The 18,684-nt window shown below is 42.4% G+C and overlaps 1 long non-coding RNA gene across 1 annotated transcript in view; it reads left to right on the forward strand.

The window, feature by feature from the left end:
- The window catches only part of LOC126203284 (uncharacterized), a 159,438-nt gene that overhangs the window by 18,387 nt on the left and 122,367 nt on the right, over positions 1–18,684 (forward strand). Inside the window, exon 3 of the long non-coding RNA XR_007540255.1 lies at positions 7,882–8,004. This is a non-coding gene — a long non-coding RNA (uncharacterized LOC126203284). The remainder of the gene's footprint in view (positions 1–7,881; positions 8,005–18,684) is intronic.

Below are 18,684 nucleotides of genomic sequence, written 5' to 3' on the forward strand. Positions count from 1 at the left end.
ACAGCCTCATGGAATCCATGGACCCTGCATGTCAGCAAGGGACTGTTCAAGCTCGTGCAGGTTCGACAGTGGTGTGAGACATATGCAGTTGGAGTGATATGGGACCTCTGATACGTGTAGATACGACTCTGACAGGTATCATGTACGGTAGCATCTTGACTGATCACTTGCATCCATTCGTGTCCATTGTGCATTCCGACAGACTTGGGTAATTGCAGCAAGGCAATGCAACGCCCCACACGTCCAGAACTGCTACAGAACGGCTCCAGGAACACTTCCGCTGGCCACCAAACTTCCCAGATATGAACATTGTTGAGCATATCTAGGATCCCTTGAAGTGCTCTGTTCAGAAGACATCTCCAACCCATCGTACGCTTACGGATTTATGGACAGCCCTGCAGGATTAATGGTGTCATTTTCTAGACTTCAGACATTGGCCGAGTCCATGTCGCGTCGTGTTGCGGCACTTCTGAGTGCTCGCGGGGGTCCTACACGATATTAGGCTGGTATATGAGTTTCTTTGGCTCTTCATTGTATGAAACAACTTGAGAAACATGGCAACAGACATTCTCGCAATTTAATAGTTCTGCGGAATCTAATCATGGGCGAGTGGCTTCATCCAGAAATGACATACTTGAGAAATTTTTGGGCTCTATTTCTCTGGAAATTGACACCCCTGTCAAAGCTAGAGACGGCGTTACACGGTGTTAGTGTGATATGTCATGGTGATGACTAATTTCTGACCCGGTAAGCTTATTACACACCTATCGGAAACGAGCCAACGAGAACGACGCTGGGGGTGCGATTCCGGCTGAACGGCTGCCGTGATTGCGGAGCCGACTGGCACGCGATCATCGTACTGAACTCCCCCGCACAACCCCGAGCGTTGTGGCACCTGCGGGAGCCTTTCCTGACGGCCCCAGCGAGTGCAATAACTCCGCCCGAGCCCCGACCCTCGTTAAAAATGGCGCGCGCCTCAAGGGTTGCACTGGCCGTCTCTTAATGATCTGCCCGACCGGGCTCTGCTTCCTTGCCTGCCTGCCGCCTCTCCACACACACACGCACACACACACACACTGACAGACACTCACACACACAAGCACTCACACGCACGCGCGCGCACACACACGAACATGCTTACTCACAAAAAGAAACACTCTCTCGATATTGCCGGCCGCAATAAATTTACCCAAGCAATTACAGCCGAGAAAAATCTCAAGTAAAAGGACCCGGCTCTTTTTATGAACTGTTGGCCTCCCTGACAATAGCAAAATTAAAAACTTGCGCGATTATCTGCTTTATTAAGACTAAATTACGTTTTTTTCCCCTCCTTCTTCCCCCTTTCGTTACTCCTTTGAGGAGTAAAAGATTCCGGTGCTGGGCCGCTGGGGAGAGTGCCCGCGGATTGTAACGGTATTGGTGAATTATCGCCACGTTAATTAACGCGGGGCGCATTATTATTTATTAGTTTTGCCGAGGAAACTAATGAAATTTTTATTGCCAGCGACGAAGAAAAAGAAAATCGTTTTAACGCAGGAGTGGTACTGGGGTGCCCTGTACATGTGTTCCGCGAGATTAAACAAACGGAAATAAATACCGGGTATTGTTGCGGTGACAGGCGTAACGAGGCGTTCGTCTTGGCCAGTATGAGCTCGGCCGGACGCCGGCCGTAAGCCGGACCAGTCCACTGCAATTATCGCTGGCCACCCGCTCGTCTCGTCTGCGCGGCGCAAAACAAAAACAAATGACAGCCTACGGCCGGCAGTACTCAGTGACTCGGCGCCACGGCTGACCCTCACGGTTGATTTTCCGGACCTCAGAAATTTGCTCACACCGCCAATTACTGCTCACGGCGACTTCATTGCCTGCTGATGTAGTCGCATATCCGCCTCTGATGCCTATTTTAGTCGTATTCTTTAAAACAAAGCGGAAAACAAGTGGCATGTAGGTGACCCCCAATATCGGAGAAGATAAGATTTTTTTCACACGACATCTCTAAGTCTCTATATGCATTTTAAAAGAAGTCATTTTTTGCTTGCTGCTACTAATTATACTCACAATCACTTCCAATTTTCAACTTTAGCAAAATTGTCGATCAGAAGTAGACAGCGTGAGAATATAGCACATAGCTGCAATATGAAGATTACTAGTATTATGTATCATTGGCTACCAAATTGCATGTTCACATGCGTTACGCCACGTATTTAGACTCCACTCGTGCACGAAGAGGTCAGCAATACCAAATAAACACACTCATCAACAGACATTTGAGTAATCTAAACGACATGGATCTTTTTTCTTTACTAATCTTCTTTTTCTTAAAATTGTTAAAATTGTGCACTGGAGAGTATTTAAGTAAGTTTTATAAACTGATGGGGTGTTGTATTTGCGCATATAATGATGTTAAAAAATTAGATCGTTATTGGAATATTTACTTATAAAAATCATTGCTAAAAGTAACGTATTTTGACCCAGTCTGGCCTTCTCATAAAACTATTGAGAGATATTAGAAAAATTATTTATACTGTTACAGGTGATAGTCATGGTAAAAAATAAAATCTTAAAAACACACATTGACGAACAAAACAGTGAAGCAGCTAGAAGACATGATCGGATTTCAATGTAAATCGCAGACGTAAATACCGTCTGCGAATATATAAATGTACAGAGTTTGAATTCTTTGTGACAAATAGAACGGCGTCCGAAGTGCTTTAGTGTTGTTCGTGTTTAGTATTGTTACCAGGCCTGGTAGGGAACACAAGAGGGGTGAACAGCGTCAGATTTTGGATGATCACTCTGAAGCATGCGCAGATGACGTGTTAAGCATATGAGACACTGAAACTTCCTGGCAGATTAAAACTGTATGCCAGACCGAGACTCGAACTCGGGACCTTTGCCTTTCGCGGGCAAGTGCTACACCATCTAAGCTACCCAAGCACGACTCACACCCTGTCCTCACGGCTTTACTTCTGCCAGTATCTCGTCTACTACTTTCCAAATTTCACCGAAGCTCTCCTGCGAACCTTGCAGTACTAGCACTCCTGGAAGAAAGGATATTGCGGAGACGTGGCTTACCCACAGCCTGGGGGATGTTTCCAGAATGAGATTTTCACTCTGCAGCGGAGTGTGCGCTGATACGAAACTTCCTGGCAGTAGAGCACTTGCCCGCGAAAAGCAAAGGTCCCGAGTTCTAGTCTCGGTCTGGCACACTGTTTTAATCTGCCAGGAAGTTTCATATCAGCGCACACTCCGCTGCAAAGTGAAAATCTCATTCTGGAAACATCCCCCAGGCTGTGGCTAAGCCACGCCTCCGCAATATACTTTCTTCCAGGAGTGCTAGTTCTGCAAGGTTCGCAGGAGAGCTTCTACGAAGTCTGGAAGGTAAGAGACGAGGTACTGGCAGAAGTAGAACTGTGAGGACAGGGCGTGAGTCTTGCTTGGGTAGCTGTGATGGTAGAGCACTTCTCCACAGAAGGCAAAAGTCGTGAGTTCGAGTCTTGGTCTAGCACACAGTTTTAATCAGCTAGGAAGTTTCATATCAGCGCACAGTCCGCTGCAGAGTGAAAATCTCATTCTGGATATGAGACAGTGTTGTCAGCAACTGATTATGAAAATGGGTATCCATTTGGCCGGCTAGTCGAACCGTGCAGTATCCAGGTTTGTGGGGTTTTCGGATGTGTCTGTGGCCCGATGTAGGACTGTATGGGAGCGTGAGGGGAGGCGCACTTGTCCACAATGTTCCTGTCGACTAGTCTGACCACCCCAAAGGGGATGGTCATCCTGCGCACCAAGTATGTTGTAACTCCTTCATATCTACGCCTGCTATACGACAATCAGTAGTCGCCCCCTGCAACATTCTGTATCGTCCCACAGCATTTATCGTAGGGTAGCAGCAAATGGACTAGAGAATTACTATCCCATGTGTAAGCTGCCGTTGACACCATCACACAACCGGCTGAGTTTATAGTGGTGCCTTGACTGGGAATCATGGATTGCTGATGAATAGCGTTGCATTATGTTCAGCTGTAGCAACTGAGGGATGTCCGATGATAGAACAGTACGCCACGGACACCCTGCATCCTTATGTGTTACCCCTCATGCAACAGTTTCATGATGCCATTTTCAACACGACAATGCTCTCTGCACGCAGTACATGTCTCTATGAACTGTCTACTTGTTGGTAAGGTGCTCCCGTGGTCAGCAACATTCCCAGCAGTGTCTCTGATAGAACTTGTGTGGGAGCAGCTCGGACATCAACTCTGCATCGGGAAAAGTGCCAGGGAGACCCTTGCAATGATTCAACAAGTGTTTGGAGGACAGAGCATGAGCCTACGCGTGCGTTTGAGTGGCAGTCTCGGTTCAGGACCGGCCCTACAGACGTCGGAGATGATCCTCACACTGGAAGTCCCGTTCGCCGCACAACGCCAGACATTGTTGCCAAACTTCAACAATTGGTTCGTGGAGATCGACGTCGAACCACTCAAGACCTTGCGGATGAAGTGGGTATTGGTGATGCGACATGTCAACAAATGTTGACTGATGAATTGGGCATGTATCGTGTCGCCGTAAAATTTGTGCGAAGAATCTTGACTACCGATCAGAAGGCAAAGCGTGTTGAAGTGTGCACAGACCTTCGTCAAACAGCATCTGATGATCCAACCTTTTTGTCATGGGTTATCATCGGCGACGAGAGCTGGATTTAGGGCTATGACACACAGACAAAGCAACGCTCGTCCCCGTGGAAGAGCCTGGGCTCTCCAAGACCCAAGAATGCGAGACAGGTGAAGAGCAAAGTGAAGAGCATGATCATCTTCTTCTTTGATACCAAGGGAATTGTGCACAAAGAATTAGTTTCACTCAACCAAACAGTGGATTCCGCATACTACTGTGACGTTTTGTGACGGCTCCGTGAAAACGTGCGGCGGCGACGGCCCGAACTTTGGCGTCAAGGGAACTGGCTGCTGCATCACGCCAACGTGCCCTGTCACAATTCCTTGCTCACCACGACCTTTTTGGCAAAAACCAACATGGAGGTTTCCCCCCACCTACCGTAATCGCCAGATTTATCACCTTGCGACTTCGCGCTATTCCCAAAACTGAAACTAAAGTTGAAAGGCCGTCGCGGTTCGACACTCTAGAGAGGATTCCAAAAAATGTGTATGAAATCTTATGGGACTTAACTGCTAAGGTCATCAGTCCCTAAGCTTACACACTACTTAACCTAAATTATCCTAAGGACAAACACACACACACATGCCCGAGGGAAGACTCGAATCTCCGCCGGGACCAGCCGCAGAGAGGATTCAAGATTCATCGCTGGCGGTGTTAAACCCCCTCAAAGAACAGGACTTCGGAAAACGTTTGACCAGTGACAGAAGCGCTGGGACTGGCGTGTATGTGCGGATGGGAACTACTTCGAGGGTGATGGTGACCAGTAGTCCTAATGGAACGTTTTCAACAGATGGAAACAGTCCCAAAAATTTTGGATATCACCTTGTACGTCCAGGCCAGAGAGAGTGCAGCGTTATACTGATACGTGGTCTGATACCGCCAAGTTCTTTATATTATAAATCGATCTCCATTTTGTAATCACTGGTATAACATCACATACACTCTCAGCCCGCGAAGTTTCATGTCGTTTCCTCCTCTGCTTGTGGCTGCTTTTTGTTTCTTTGTCAGGCAGTTTATATCCTTAAACAAATACCTACTGAGGTATGAGTACTAGTGTCAGTGGTGTTGAGAAACATTTGAAATCGTTAAAATTGAAGAAAGCTCCAAGCTCCGATTGGAATACTTGTCAGATTCTATGCTGAATTTGCGGCTCAGCGAGTCCCTCTTCTAACTATAATCTATCGTAGATCCCTCGAACACGAAACCGTGCCCAGTTCTTGGAAAAAGGCACAGGTCACACCCGTCTACAAGAAGGGTAGTAAGAGTGATCCACAAAACTACCGTCCAGTACCTTTGACAATGATTTTTGTAGACTCTTACAACATATTCTGAGCTGAAACATGATGAGGTATCTTGAACAGAATGACGCGCTCACTGCCAACCAGCCTGGATACCAAAAACATCGATCATGTGAAACCCAACTCGCACTTTCCTCACATGACACACTGAAAGCTTTGGATCATGGCAGCCAGGTAGAGGAAGTGTTTCTTGATTTCCGTAAAGCTTTTGACTCAGCACCGTACCTACGTTTATTGTCAAAACTGCGATCATATGGGGTATCAAGCGAAATTTGTGATTGGACTGAGAACCTTTTGATATGGAGGACACAGCATGTTATCTCGGATGGAGCGTTATCGTCAGATGTAGAAGTAACTTCAGGTGTGCCCTAGGGAATTGTGTTGAAACCTTTGCTGTTCATGTTGTGTGTTAATGACCTTGCAGAAAAAATAATAAAATCAGGCTTTTTGCAGGTGATGCACTTATCTATAATGAAGTGCTGTTTGAGAGAAGCTGCATAAATATTCAGTCAGATCTTGGTAAGATTTCAACGTGATGTAGACCTTGGCAACTTGCTCTAAACACTAACAAATGCAAAATTTTCGCTTCGGTCTATTGGTAGAATACTGGGGACGTACAATCAGTCTACAAAAACGATGTCTGACAAACCACTCTTGGGACCGGTAATAGAATATCGCCGAAATGCGTGGGATCCACACCAAATAGAACTAACAGGGGATATTGAACGTATACAGAGAAGGGCAGCACGAATGGTTACAGGTTTGTTTCATCCGCAGGAGAGTGTCACAGGGATACTGAAAGAACTGAACTGGCAGACTCTTGATCTCTTGAAAGAGTCTATTAACAAAGTTTCGAGAACGACCTTTAAATTAATGCTCTAAGGATATACTACAACCTTCTACATATCGCTTACATAGAGATCTTGACGATAAGATTAGAATAATTACTGCAAGCGCAGACGCATTCAAACAATCGTTCTTCACTCGTTCAATACATGAATGTAACAGGCAGAAACCCTAACAACTGGTACAATCGGACGCACCCTCTGCCATGCACCCCACGGTGGTTTGCAGAATATGGACGTAGATGTAGATGACTTATTTGTGTTGAGAACTATCAGTACTCAGCGATGCCGGCAGTCTTCTTGTGGCGTTTACTACTTGTTTCTTATTGGCTGTGTTTGCAACTGTATGTGGTACTCTGGCTATGATGCTGTTTTCAGACTTAACATCTACACATGTCTCCAGCATCAGCCATATTACACGCATCATTTGGAGTTTATGCTAGCGTAGACAGCTATGAACGAGCAGCAAGAATATCCAAAGCACGTGAAAATTATCCAACCTGAAGATCATCACTCCACGTCTGCCACGAGTTTCTAAGAAGGAGGGCTGAATATCTTCATTTCAAAGTGAAAAAAGTGGTCCAACTAAAACATTCGTATTTTTTGCTTACTACACGAATATGTAATAAAAAATGAGGGTTCCTATTTAAAAAAAAACAGTTGATATCCGTTTGAGCTATGGCAGCGCCATCTAGCGGGCCAACCATAGCGACATCTGGTTTCTCCCTTCAATCTATACAAATTTCGTTCTTTGTAGTTTTTTCGTTTGAAGCTTATTTCGTGAGATATTTGGCCCGGTCACGATCATTGGACCGCCCTGTAGAGTAGCAAGGAGAGCTGAATTAAATCGATCTCTGGATTGAAGACCACAACGACAACAACAGTGTTTACTTAGAGAAATTATCTCTAATGTGAATTCTCTCACAAATAAACATAATTAAAAAAGTGAAGTCTGAATGCTTATTTTGGTGTTTTTTTTTTTTTTTTTTTTTTTTTTGTAAATTTGTAACATGAGTGTTATGTGTAAGTGTGAAGTACCTGTGCTAAATTGACGTTCCCGTTTACAGTGTTGGTGTTGATGCTGACTTGTCAACAACGCCATCATTCTCACTTGTAATGGAATCATCTGTTACACATCTGAACTAACATGGATGGAGGTGCATAGAGGACTTCCGTGCCGCTTACAAGAGGTAAGGGACACATCATCGTTTTCAGATTTTATGATTTCCATTTTTGGAATGGAACCTTAGCTCACCATTTGTTAAAAGTTAAAACTGTATGAACCCTGGGGCTCAGCGAATTCTGTGCTTCAGACTGCACTTTCCGATGACACCTCACGACTCGACTCAATTATGGCAGTTTGGACTGGTTCGTCTAGGTATCTTCGAAACTCCACAGGAGTAATCCTGCTTTGCTGCTGAGGTTTTCCTCTGTATTCTCTCTTCCAGAAGTTCTAGTCACTACAGAGCGAGGTGGCATAGTGGTAAGACACTGGACTCGTATTCTAGAGGATGACAGTTCAAATCCCTGGTCGGTTATCCCAATTTGGGTTTTCCACTATGTCCCTAAATCATTTTGGGGAAATGCCGCGATGGTTCCACTGAAAAAGCACAATCGGTTTCCTTTCCCATTCTTCTCTGATCAAAGTGTGTGCTCTCTAATGACATCGTCATCGATATAACGACAACGCTAGTATTCCTTCCTTCTATTCCGACTGACAGACATATCCTGGTAGTGAAGCTAGTATCGCCATGGTGGCTAAAAGTAGAGTCTGAGTTCGAATTCCAGTTCAGCACATGTATTTAACTTCTAACAAATGATCATAACAGTTAAAAATCCGCTAAAAAGTAGCTGTGCCTTATCAGCTTTAGTACCTTTTCGTGCAATGTTAGCCGATGTTTATTTATGTAGAAATGACAGCGAGAGATAAGATGAGTGAGAGAGAGACAGAGAGAGACAGAGAGAGAGAGAGAGAGAGAGAGAGAGAGAGGGAGAGTGATGGTTCGAACGGCTCTGAGCACTATGGGACTTAACATCTGGGTCATCAGTCCCCTAGAACATAGAACTACTTAAACCTAACTAACCTAAAGACATCACACACATCCATGCTCGAGGCAGGATTCGAACCTGCGATCGTAGCAGTCGCGCGGTTCCGGACTGAAACGCCTAGGACCGCTCGGCCACCGCGGCCGCCGGAGAGAGAGGGAGAGAGAGAGAGAGAGAGGGAGAAATGACACGCAGAAGCAGTAGGTCAGAAGTAATGAATAGAGAAGGAAAAAAATGATGCACGACTGATTCAAAAACTAAAACTAAAAGAAAGGGAAGCGTATCTAGGAGAAGGAGAGAGCATTTGGCCTACTGTTAGATGTGGAGAATTGGCCGTATACGTCAGTTTTTTAGGAAAACCTTTACAAGACTTTTAAAAGAAAGAACACTTTTTTATGCCGCTTGGCACTGAATTAAGTGCATAGTGTGGGGCTGCTTGTTCCAGAAGCAGCCTGCATCAGTGTAGAAGGAGATTGGCAAGTGAGAGTTCGTTTTCGATTTTGGTGATATTATAGGTATTCGATCTGTGATACAAGGAGCTAGAGGCACACACCTTGAGGAGCTTACGCGGTAGGCATAGCCTATGTTATTCACATAGCTTGTGTAGCCGCAACCATCCGAACTCGGCGTATAAGGCACATGGTCGAATAGGCGGATGCCGCAAATGCAGTCGCGCACATTCATAGTTAGTTCTACTCGTGCCGTGTTGGGTCGCATCGTACTGGTGATTGATAGGAAAAGCGAATGACTGCACAAGTTTCCGGCTCGCGACCTGTGCAAATATTTCAAGAAATTTCTCGAGGTAACAAAGGCGATCTCGTGAAGTGTTGGATCACGTCGCAATGGCCGAGGTCCGACGAAACGAATGTGTGCACAAGATTCCGGCTCATTCTTTGTGGAAATATCTTCCAAAACTTATGGAGGGAACAGAGGTGATTAGAAATCTTCCTGCGCGTGCCTTTAGTATTTCCTATCCAAATGAGATGATCATCCAAACCTACTTATGATCTTAACCATTTTCAGAAGAAAAGAGAGTAAGTTCACAGAGTTCAGGTCTAATCAACTTTCATGAGATACTAAAATCGCTTGGGTCTTCTTTGCATTATTGTTAGTCCAGCTTGGTGCCTACTTCAACAGTAAAAAGAGAACACAACATTAGAGTTTAGCGTCGTGCCGATCGCAGCAAAAACTTGGAGCGGGAAGTCGGGGAAAGAAATTAGCTATTTTCCTTTCCTGTCTTAGAAAAGTTAAGCTGGTCCTCAGGGCGGAGATTCAAACTGCCGCTCTCCTCAAAAAGAGTTCAGTGAGATGGTCAATGCTCCTCCTTGGTCGGTCTGATCACTTGATAGGAGGTGGTCGGATAGCACTGTACACGTAACCTTTTTCAACGTTATAATTTTTCTGCGGGTTTATTTGGACATTATTCACACAAAACAATACTAACATGCGTCACTTAACAGAATAATAAAACTCAATATCATTAGAATATATGCTCGGTGGTTTTTCTAATACTTTTTTCCATCCTCTGCAATTTCAATTTTTGGAGAGTTGTATCGGGCATCAAATTGTGATGTGCGGGAAAGTCATTTTTGGTGCAAAAGTTTTACGTTGATCGTAAATGGTTATAAACTTCAACTTCTCCGTCATCTCACCTAGTTTGACAAAGAATCTGTCTGCTTGTCCCTTGCTCAATCCTGCTGCTAGCTGTATCATAAACCCGTGGATTCGGCTTTCCTTAGCCTTACGTCTTCATGCCGTTTCATAAAATCGTAGTCCTTTTGAACCGCAGATTTATTTTCATTTACCATGCATACATATTTGTACACCCATTTTAAGAAATCATCTGTTATATTTTCGGCAACTGTGGTATATATACTTTTTTCAAAATCAAATTCTGTCGTCGCCTGCAATAAAATACTGCAATATTGTGTAGCTGACGATAAAATTTCATTAAAAGAAGCTCATCCTCATTCAAAGGCATGCGATATCTATCGAATCTTTTAACATAATCGTACCATACTATTTCCTGTTCATCACACTGTATTCTCTGAGAAACTTTATTATTTCCTAAAATAAATTTCAGAGCAACTTTCTTATTTTCCCTGAAGTTTTAGGTCTATCACCTCTAATGTAGTTCTTGGAATAGAATATTCCTCACTCACTCCGCTTATTGTCATTTCAAGTCGTCTCACTCTTTCTACAGCTCTTTATCGTAATCCTAGTTATACCCTTACTTCTCTGTCTTTGCGTATTAAAGAAACAAATCGAGAAAAGTTTAGTTTTCAAGTTGTCTATTTTGTTCCCCCACAAATCACACAGAAGTGCGTAACTGTCCGAGAAAATCCGCTGTCCGATACAACCAGGTATTCCCTTACACGTCATCATTCTTCTTAATGGATGAATTGGCGTTATTAAGTGTAGCACGTACGAGCTTTTGGTAGTCGTCGTCACAGAAACGGTTTTTACAAGAGAACGATACGAGCGACATATCTCTCACATACAAGGAGAGCAATAATGGACCCAGTACCGACCCCTTTCCCACTGCTGGGAGAACGTGCCTCCCAGGGCATTTTGTGAACCCTACAGACAACACGCTGCTGTCTACCAGGCAGCTACTGATCACACTAAAATTACGTACCAGACATGGTATTCGTTGCGGCCTTTTCTTTTCAGCCCCCGATCAGACTATAAATCTTGACTGCTGACTTAAGTTCAATTGTTTTAATCCGTCACGTACTAGAATGAAATTGTTGGGCTTACTTTCTTCGGTAAAAGGAATTGCCGTTGGTTAAAATATTCCGTAGCACTTACATACATGAGCGTACGATGTCATAAGATCAAAATGGGGATAGGGTGGAATGTGTGCATTTTCTTTTCTCGCCGTTTTGGAGTAAAATCTGAAAGTATGCTAATAGTTATTTCATCGACAATGAGTACGTAGATCCCTGTGGCTGTTTCTGATGTCGCTAGTCACTAATTTCGACACTGTCTTTTCGGTCGCGTAACACAGCTGCTGTGGGCTTTATAATATATTTTACAGTTTCATGTACAACAGATAAACTTGCATCAACATTCACAGATAGTATGCTTACGGAGTACTACGATCGATCAGGGGAAAGAAAGCGGTATACGATGTTAAGCCGTAAAATAGTTATGTGAAAACAAAAACACTTCATTTAGCACCACGAACACGAATAAAAAACGACAGAAGTGCATTCCACGGCATGGCAAGGGCAGAAAACGCTTATTTTGAGACGTTGTATTAAGTAGTGTAGCGAAAAGTTTTCAAATGTGGACTCTGATTTTGGGACATGGTGTAATAAAAAATAACCAGAAACAGTGTAACTCCCATGCGAGAACAGGTCACAAAAATGGAAAAAGGCTTAAGTTTTACAACTTATAGTAACATGCGTGTCAAAAGTTGGTTTAAAGCGATGAAAGCAAGCTTATACAGTTTTTCTTAATTTAATGATAATGACAAGGGCATACAAAAGGGATATAAAGAATAAAATTTGGTGATACATGAAAAAATTGTCAAAAATTACCTATACATAAATCGTAGGCTGAGGAAGGTGCGTAAACATGTTGATCGTACCATCACGCACACCGCGCATATATGGCGTGTAGAAAACTACTTTTACGAATGAGGAAAAACTACTTTTACAAGGCCGCGACGGTGCACTTGAACAACAAGGCATTTTAAATGAGCGTCATCTATGACTGATAGTATTATTCTCTGCGAACATAAAAAAAAACAAAGTGGTAGACGAAAAAGGAAATACTTACGCCAGCAGTTATATTTTTATTAGTGACGCAGTATAAAGTAAAACTACATCTGTAACCTAGGGCGCTAGCCACGCTTGTGCAGTTTCAATCATCTCGGAGATACCTATGCGAATGCTGGTGGTGGAAAATAAAATGGTTCAAATGTCTCTGAGCACTATGGGACGTAACATCTGAGGTAATCAGTCCCCTAGAGCTTAGAACTACTTAAACCTAACTAACCTAAGGACATTACACACATCCATGCCCGAGACAGGATTCGAACCTGCGACCGTAACGGTCGCGCGGTTCCAGACTGAAGCGCCTAGAACCGCTCGGCCACCTGCGGCTGGCTGTGGAAAATAATTTCACTGCCAGTACTAGTCCGGCAAGTGAAGGGGAGATGGTGTCCTTTAGTTCCTGGTGAAGGAGAGATGGTGGCCTTTAGGTCCTGGTCACCAGGAACCGCATTGTTGCATGGGGTGAGTGCATGTGAGTCTGTTTGACGATGATGATACGTTCGTAGAATGGTGACGCTGAACGCGGCGGCCCACTTGGTGCTTTTCGAGAGTGGCAGAATATTTTCTGGCATTGGATTTTACCCTCTACCTTCTCACTCATCACCGGCAACAATGCAATCTCATTGCTAAAAGCTCTGCACGCACTCGTCACAGTCACCTAGGCGCAGACTGAGCGAGGAGGCTAAGGTAGTGTACTAGCATTCTGAAGTTCGGCGGTCTAAGTTCCTAAGTTTTCATTAAGATTGATCACCTTGTCATCGACCAGACCCTGAATCCTAATCTTCCTTTCTTCCACTGGTATACTTACGATACGACACATTTTGGAAGGAAAGTTCTAAGGTGCACGGTGAAACGCGTACGTTTCATATGTATTCATTACCAGCGATGGCGAGGCATGACAGAATCTCTGACCAGAGAGTTATTTATCGTTGTTAGTCTGCGCTTGACCGCGCGAGAGTTCAGTTGCGTGTAGAGAGTCGGCAGGAACAGTTGCGTGTACCGAGTCGGCAGGAACAGTTGCGAGTTGCACTCTGTCTGCAGTAGTAATCAGTCGGCAGTTGTATGTAGAGAGTCGGCATGCGTCCGCGGTGTGCTCTGCCCATGAGTCTGGTCAGGAATGTGGTGGACGATATGTATATTATTGTAGAAGGTAATGAAGCAGCATTGCGCTCAGCTAATAACGTATGTTAATTGTAATTAATTTGTTCAAGAAATGCGCCAATAATAATTTTTTTTATAAAGTAAATCTTTTAAAGAAAAGTAATCATTTCAATTTAAAGAATTTTTCCACTCTTTTGAAGAAAAAGCATTTATTTCAATTTAAAGAATATTTTCCTATGCATTTCCTCCAAGAATCAGAATTAAATATGGGCCAGCATCGCACGGAGCTGTGCCGAAAAATAAGAGCAGATATAGACGCAGTTTTACTGAGGTAAGAATTTTGGTTTAATTATTTCACAGGGCCGTAGGTCAGCGCTGCTGTCCTTATAAAATTTGTCAGGTTTAATTATTGCTGTTGAGATGTTATATTCAGTTCATGGTTCATTATTTAATTAACATTATTGTGGGTTTTATGAGCAATGTTCATTCGTTAATGTTTGTGGAGAGTTTACATTTGGGCCATTGTTATTCTTTAATTTTGCAAGGAGGCTACGCTTGGCTCTCATTTTTATTATTCAGTTTTGTGGGAAGACAACATTTCACTTAACATTGACTTTCATATTCTTGCTGGGCGGTTACAATTTCACTATTATTGACTTTTAAAATTTTTGTGGGGAGGTTACAACGGAGAAAGAGAAATCTTTCCATGTAAACAGTTGAACATGGATATCTGGATCTCTCAGTAAATTACGTCATCAATTTTTAAGTGACATACTGTGTTAATAGCAATGGCTCAACATTTTCACCTCCGGAATTCAAGGAGAAGGCAAGTGATCTGATAATAATCCGCCGGACATGCCCAAAGATTCCTGGCATTTGTGTGAAAATTTAGAAAACCACAATTAGCTTACGATCAGTAATTTATTCATCCAATGAGCATTTTACAACGCTGTAGGATTTCTTGGCTGAGTATAAGAAAGAACCAAATTCTTAAATACAGACATGTAAATATGCACACGCATGTCTATTGAGAAACAGAGTACGGATAGTGAGCTGTGGTCTCGTTGAAGGAAAAATTCCGGCACTTACCTGAAGTGAGTTAGAAAAACCATGGAAAATCTAACTCAGGCTGACGTCTTAATAAATCAACTACTGCAGCCGATTATACCTAACTCAATTTTTTATATTAGTACATGCTCGGGACAAGTCAGCTTAATAACATGAAAAATAATTTTAGCACACAATTTATTTAGTCTCAGTTCCAAGTGGACAGGGGATAGAAATCCAGCTTACAGCAAGTAAATTAAGGAGTACTACTTCAAGAAAAGAATAAAATATTCATCGAAGAGTAGATACGAGCCTCGTAGTCATCAGTAGGCCCAAACGACGACGACGACGAAGCTTCTTAACACTTCTCCCAATAAACATTCCTTCGTTTTAACAGGCTCCGAATACACCAAATTATTAGCACGGCGTTACATAAATTAGTCTTAATTCTGGTTTCCTTGGAGGTCGACCATCTGCTTCTCCTCTCACCAAATATTATTAAAATGTGCAGAAATCGTATTATTTTGGAACTTCATGACTGTATGTCCGTGAAGCAACCATTAGGTAAATGTGTCTATCCTGTCTATCCTTCAGGTGCTACTAATTTGCGAGAATTAACGCTCTCCAGAAAAATAACTAAGTGATTTCGAGCAGTAAGTTGCTATCTGATTTTATGTGTTTAATATACTTTTCATTTCTTGAATTTTATAAAGCAGATACCCTCGCCCTGTTTATGTGTTCTTGGATATAAATATATTCTGTTAGCTCTTAAAGCATTTATCTTCAAACAGCTCATAATGCCAAATAATAAAATAGAAATATCTTTGGAGTGAGCATTCAGACGCAGAGAATTAATTTTGTGTTGTCCACATGCATTACCATCGTGGTCACGTGATCTCAGGAGGGCGTAGGTTTGTCCATAATGCGTCCTAAAATTTTCAGTGTCATTATATCGCTAGTACGGACAGATTTCCTTCGTAGGTGCTGTCAATTTGGTACAAGCGTTTTGTAGACACCATAACAATCTGCATTTAATACCTGAAATAAAGTAGTCTCTTAGCTTTGAAGAGCAAAAATGAACGGGCACCGCGTCACCACCGCAACGTCAGGATGCATGCGTTTTGTCCGTCACGCCACTTCACGTCAGTTCGCTTAGCCCAGTACCGAATGGCGAAGGTGTGGTTATTATTCACCATCCGTGATACAAAAGTCAGAGTATAATATCAGGGTTGAGGAACTAATAACGTATGTTCTTGATCAGTTTTGGTTGTTAATGCGATGAGAAGTAAAACAATATTTCAAAACATAGATATTTACGTGCTAGGGAAATTAAAGGGTGACCCAGAAAACACGGACAACTTTAGGGACATGTTCCTTCTACAGAAATAGGTAAAAAAGTCTAGTAAACATGGGCTCAAGAGGTATGAGTAGTCGTTCATCTTAGATACTATGAATCAGATATCTTCTGCTGTAAGGTCTTTGCTTTCCATATTTTGAGAGGAGGAGGTAAAAGAAAATGGATGCTTTAAGAGCTGTGATCACTTGATCATCTTCACAAGTGTGAAGCTCGCCACTTCTACTGAACAAGTGCTCATAGCACTTAAGGTATGCTTTTTAGAGCCCATGTTTACTGTACTTTTTTTCCTACTTTGGTCCATACTAGCTTCTCCAAAAATATGAACAGCAAAGAGCTTGCAGTGGAAGAGATGTTTTTCATAGTATCGAAGATGAACAAGTGCTCATGTCTCTTGAAGTACCGTATGCACTTTAGAGCGCTTGCTTACTTGACATATTTTCTTGTTTTGTTATAAGGAACCTGTCCCTAGTTTGTCGGTGTTTTTTTGGCACATCCTGTATATACATACAAACACATCAAACAATGGTTATAAAAAATGAACGGAACCCGTTACCTTATTCATTGTACTTTTTTTCTTTCCCTTTGCGGAACTAACAACGCCATAAATAATTGCATTTTTCTCCACCATTAAAACTGACCTTTTCACTTAAAGTGTTACGTAATAGAAACTGCCTCGTGGATTTATATTCTTGTTATGTACATTGTGGGCCTCAGCTCTGTCCTCTTATTGTAAAATGTAAATAATTTTTCGCTTTGATACAACTTACCTCGCATGTTTAAGAACACTCAATGGAAGAAATATCAAAGTCGTCAAGGAACATTTGCAATTTGCCACGAAAAAAAGCATAGTGATAAAATAAATATTATGAAGACACAAAAACAGGAGTTCCAATACTATAACACGAGAAAGCAAGGCGAAAATAGGTCGCACACGATGATACTGTCAAAACTGTCATCCCGAGAAACTTTGACGTACCGTGCCGTGATGTAACGTGACGCGATGGTTTATTGACGACCTGTGTGAATACCGCCTTTTGAAATGCATTGCGGAATGTTTTGACGTGCGTGACATGACGTGAAGGCCAATGTAAATTAGTCTTAAACAAGTAGCTTTGTCCCGAGATCATGTGACAATATAATCTTAATATTAATAACACGTGCATAACGCAATGCTCACTCCAGAGATATTCCTACATACTATGCCAAATGGAGGTGTCTGCCCAAGCTTATTTACGTTATAGGTCTGCTCCTGTGTATAACGTTTTTGTATCTGAAACAGTTGAATAAAAAAATAGTGGAACGACTCGAGGGCTTAGCTGCTGTTTAGTGGGCACTGTAAGCGGATTGTGTCTTCAAAATAAGATCTTCAACCAGTACTTTTGTAAGTACTGTTCAAAATTACCTTTATTTACTACGTAACTTTATTATAGTCGTAACAATGAGTCTAGACAAACTTTTGTTAGAAACTGTTGATGTACGTCCTCAAGCTACTATAAGTGTAGAAGAAATAATTTAAGCATCTAACGGCAAACTTCGGCCAATAACGTACTTGCAAAGTTAAATAGCTGATTATTATTCTTAACCTGCAGCTTTTGCATGCATTGTAAACTGAAGGGATATGATAGTCTTTTTGAATACACCGGTTAATAGGCCGGATTTCTTTTTAATATAATTTGTTTAAAAGGTAGTTCCAGGATCATTGCAAGCGATATTAAGCGCTCGTATGTCATGGCACCAGATATCGATTTTGTTTACACCGTTCACAACAACAACGACAAAAGAGGTCAGCAGGATAACTTACCTTCCTCGACATCCAGAGCTCCATTTAAGGCAGTTCCGCGTTTTATGTTCGTAGAGTGGAGCTATACCTTTTTGCTTTAGGTAATACAAGTACTGAATTTTGTAGTTCGTCACAACAGCATAACAGACCTCACGACAGAAGCCATAATAATCGCAGACAGTATGTGTGGATAATCCAGTTTCTGAAGCAGAGACTTCTAACGCAGATTCTGTAACTCAGGAAGATGCTGCAATAAACTCTGCTGCATCCTCAATTTACATGTATAGAACCACGTGCTTTTTCCTCATCATAGTTCTCTTGTTACATTTCATACAGTAGGGCATAACTGAAAGTGGAAATGAACGTTGGTCGTTTTTGTTACCAAGTTTTACACATGTCTCCCTATGACAATTCAGCCCTGAAATAGTGATTCGGAACTAAATGAAATCCAAACCACTTCCCACAGTACACAGTCTCGCAATGAACTCCAGCAAGGTAAGAGTAGCATACACTGGGCCAGCTTCAGTTCATTCATCTGTAGAGCACTGCTGACAGAGTGCACTGTTGCAAGATGTTTTGTTATCAACGCTGTAAACAAAAGCAATCAGTAATTTATATCTGGCGCTATGACAGCTGCGCACTGTTGCAATTAATCTTGAATTCAGCTTTAAAAGGGAGTGTCTTAGCTTTTGACGTAGCCCTTACTTCCAAATGCGGTATTATTATAAACACTGCAACTATTCGCGTGGTTAACATC

Source organism: Schistocerca nitens, chromosome 9 (genome assembly GCF_023898315.1).
Source record: "Schistocerca nitens isolate TAMUIC-IGC-003100 chromosome 9, iqSchNite1.1, whole genome shotgun sequence".
Lineage (NCBI taxonomy): Eukaryota > Metazoa > Arthropoda > Insecta > Orthoptera > Acrididae > Schistocerca > Schistocerca nitens.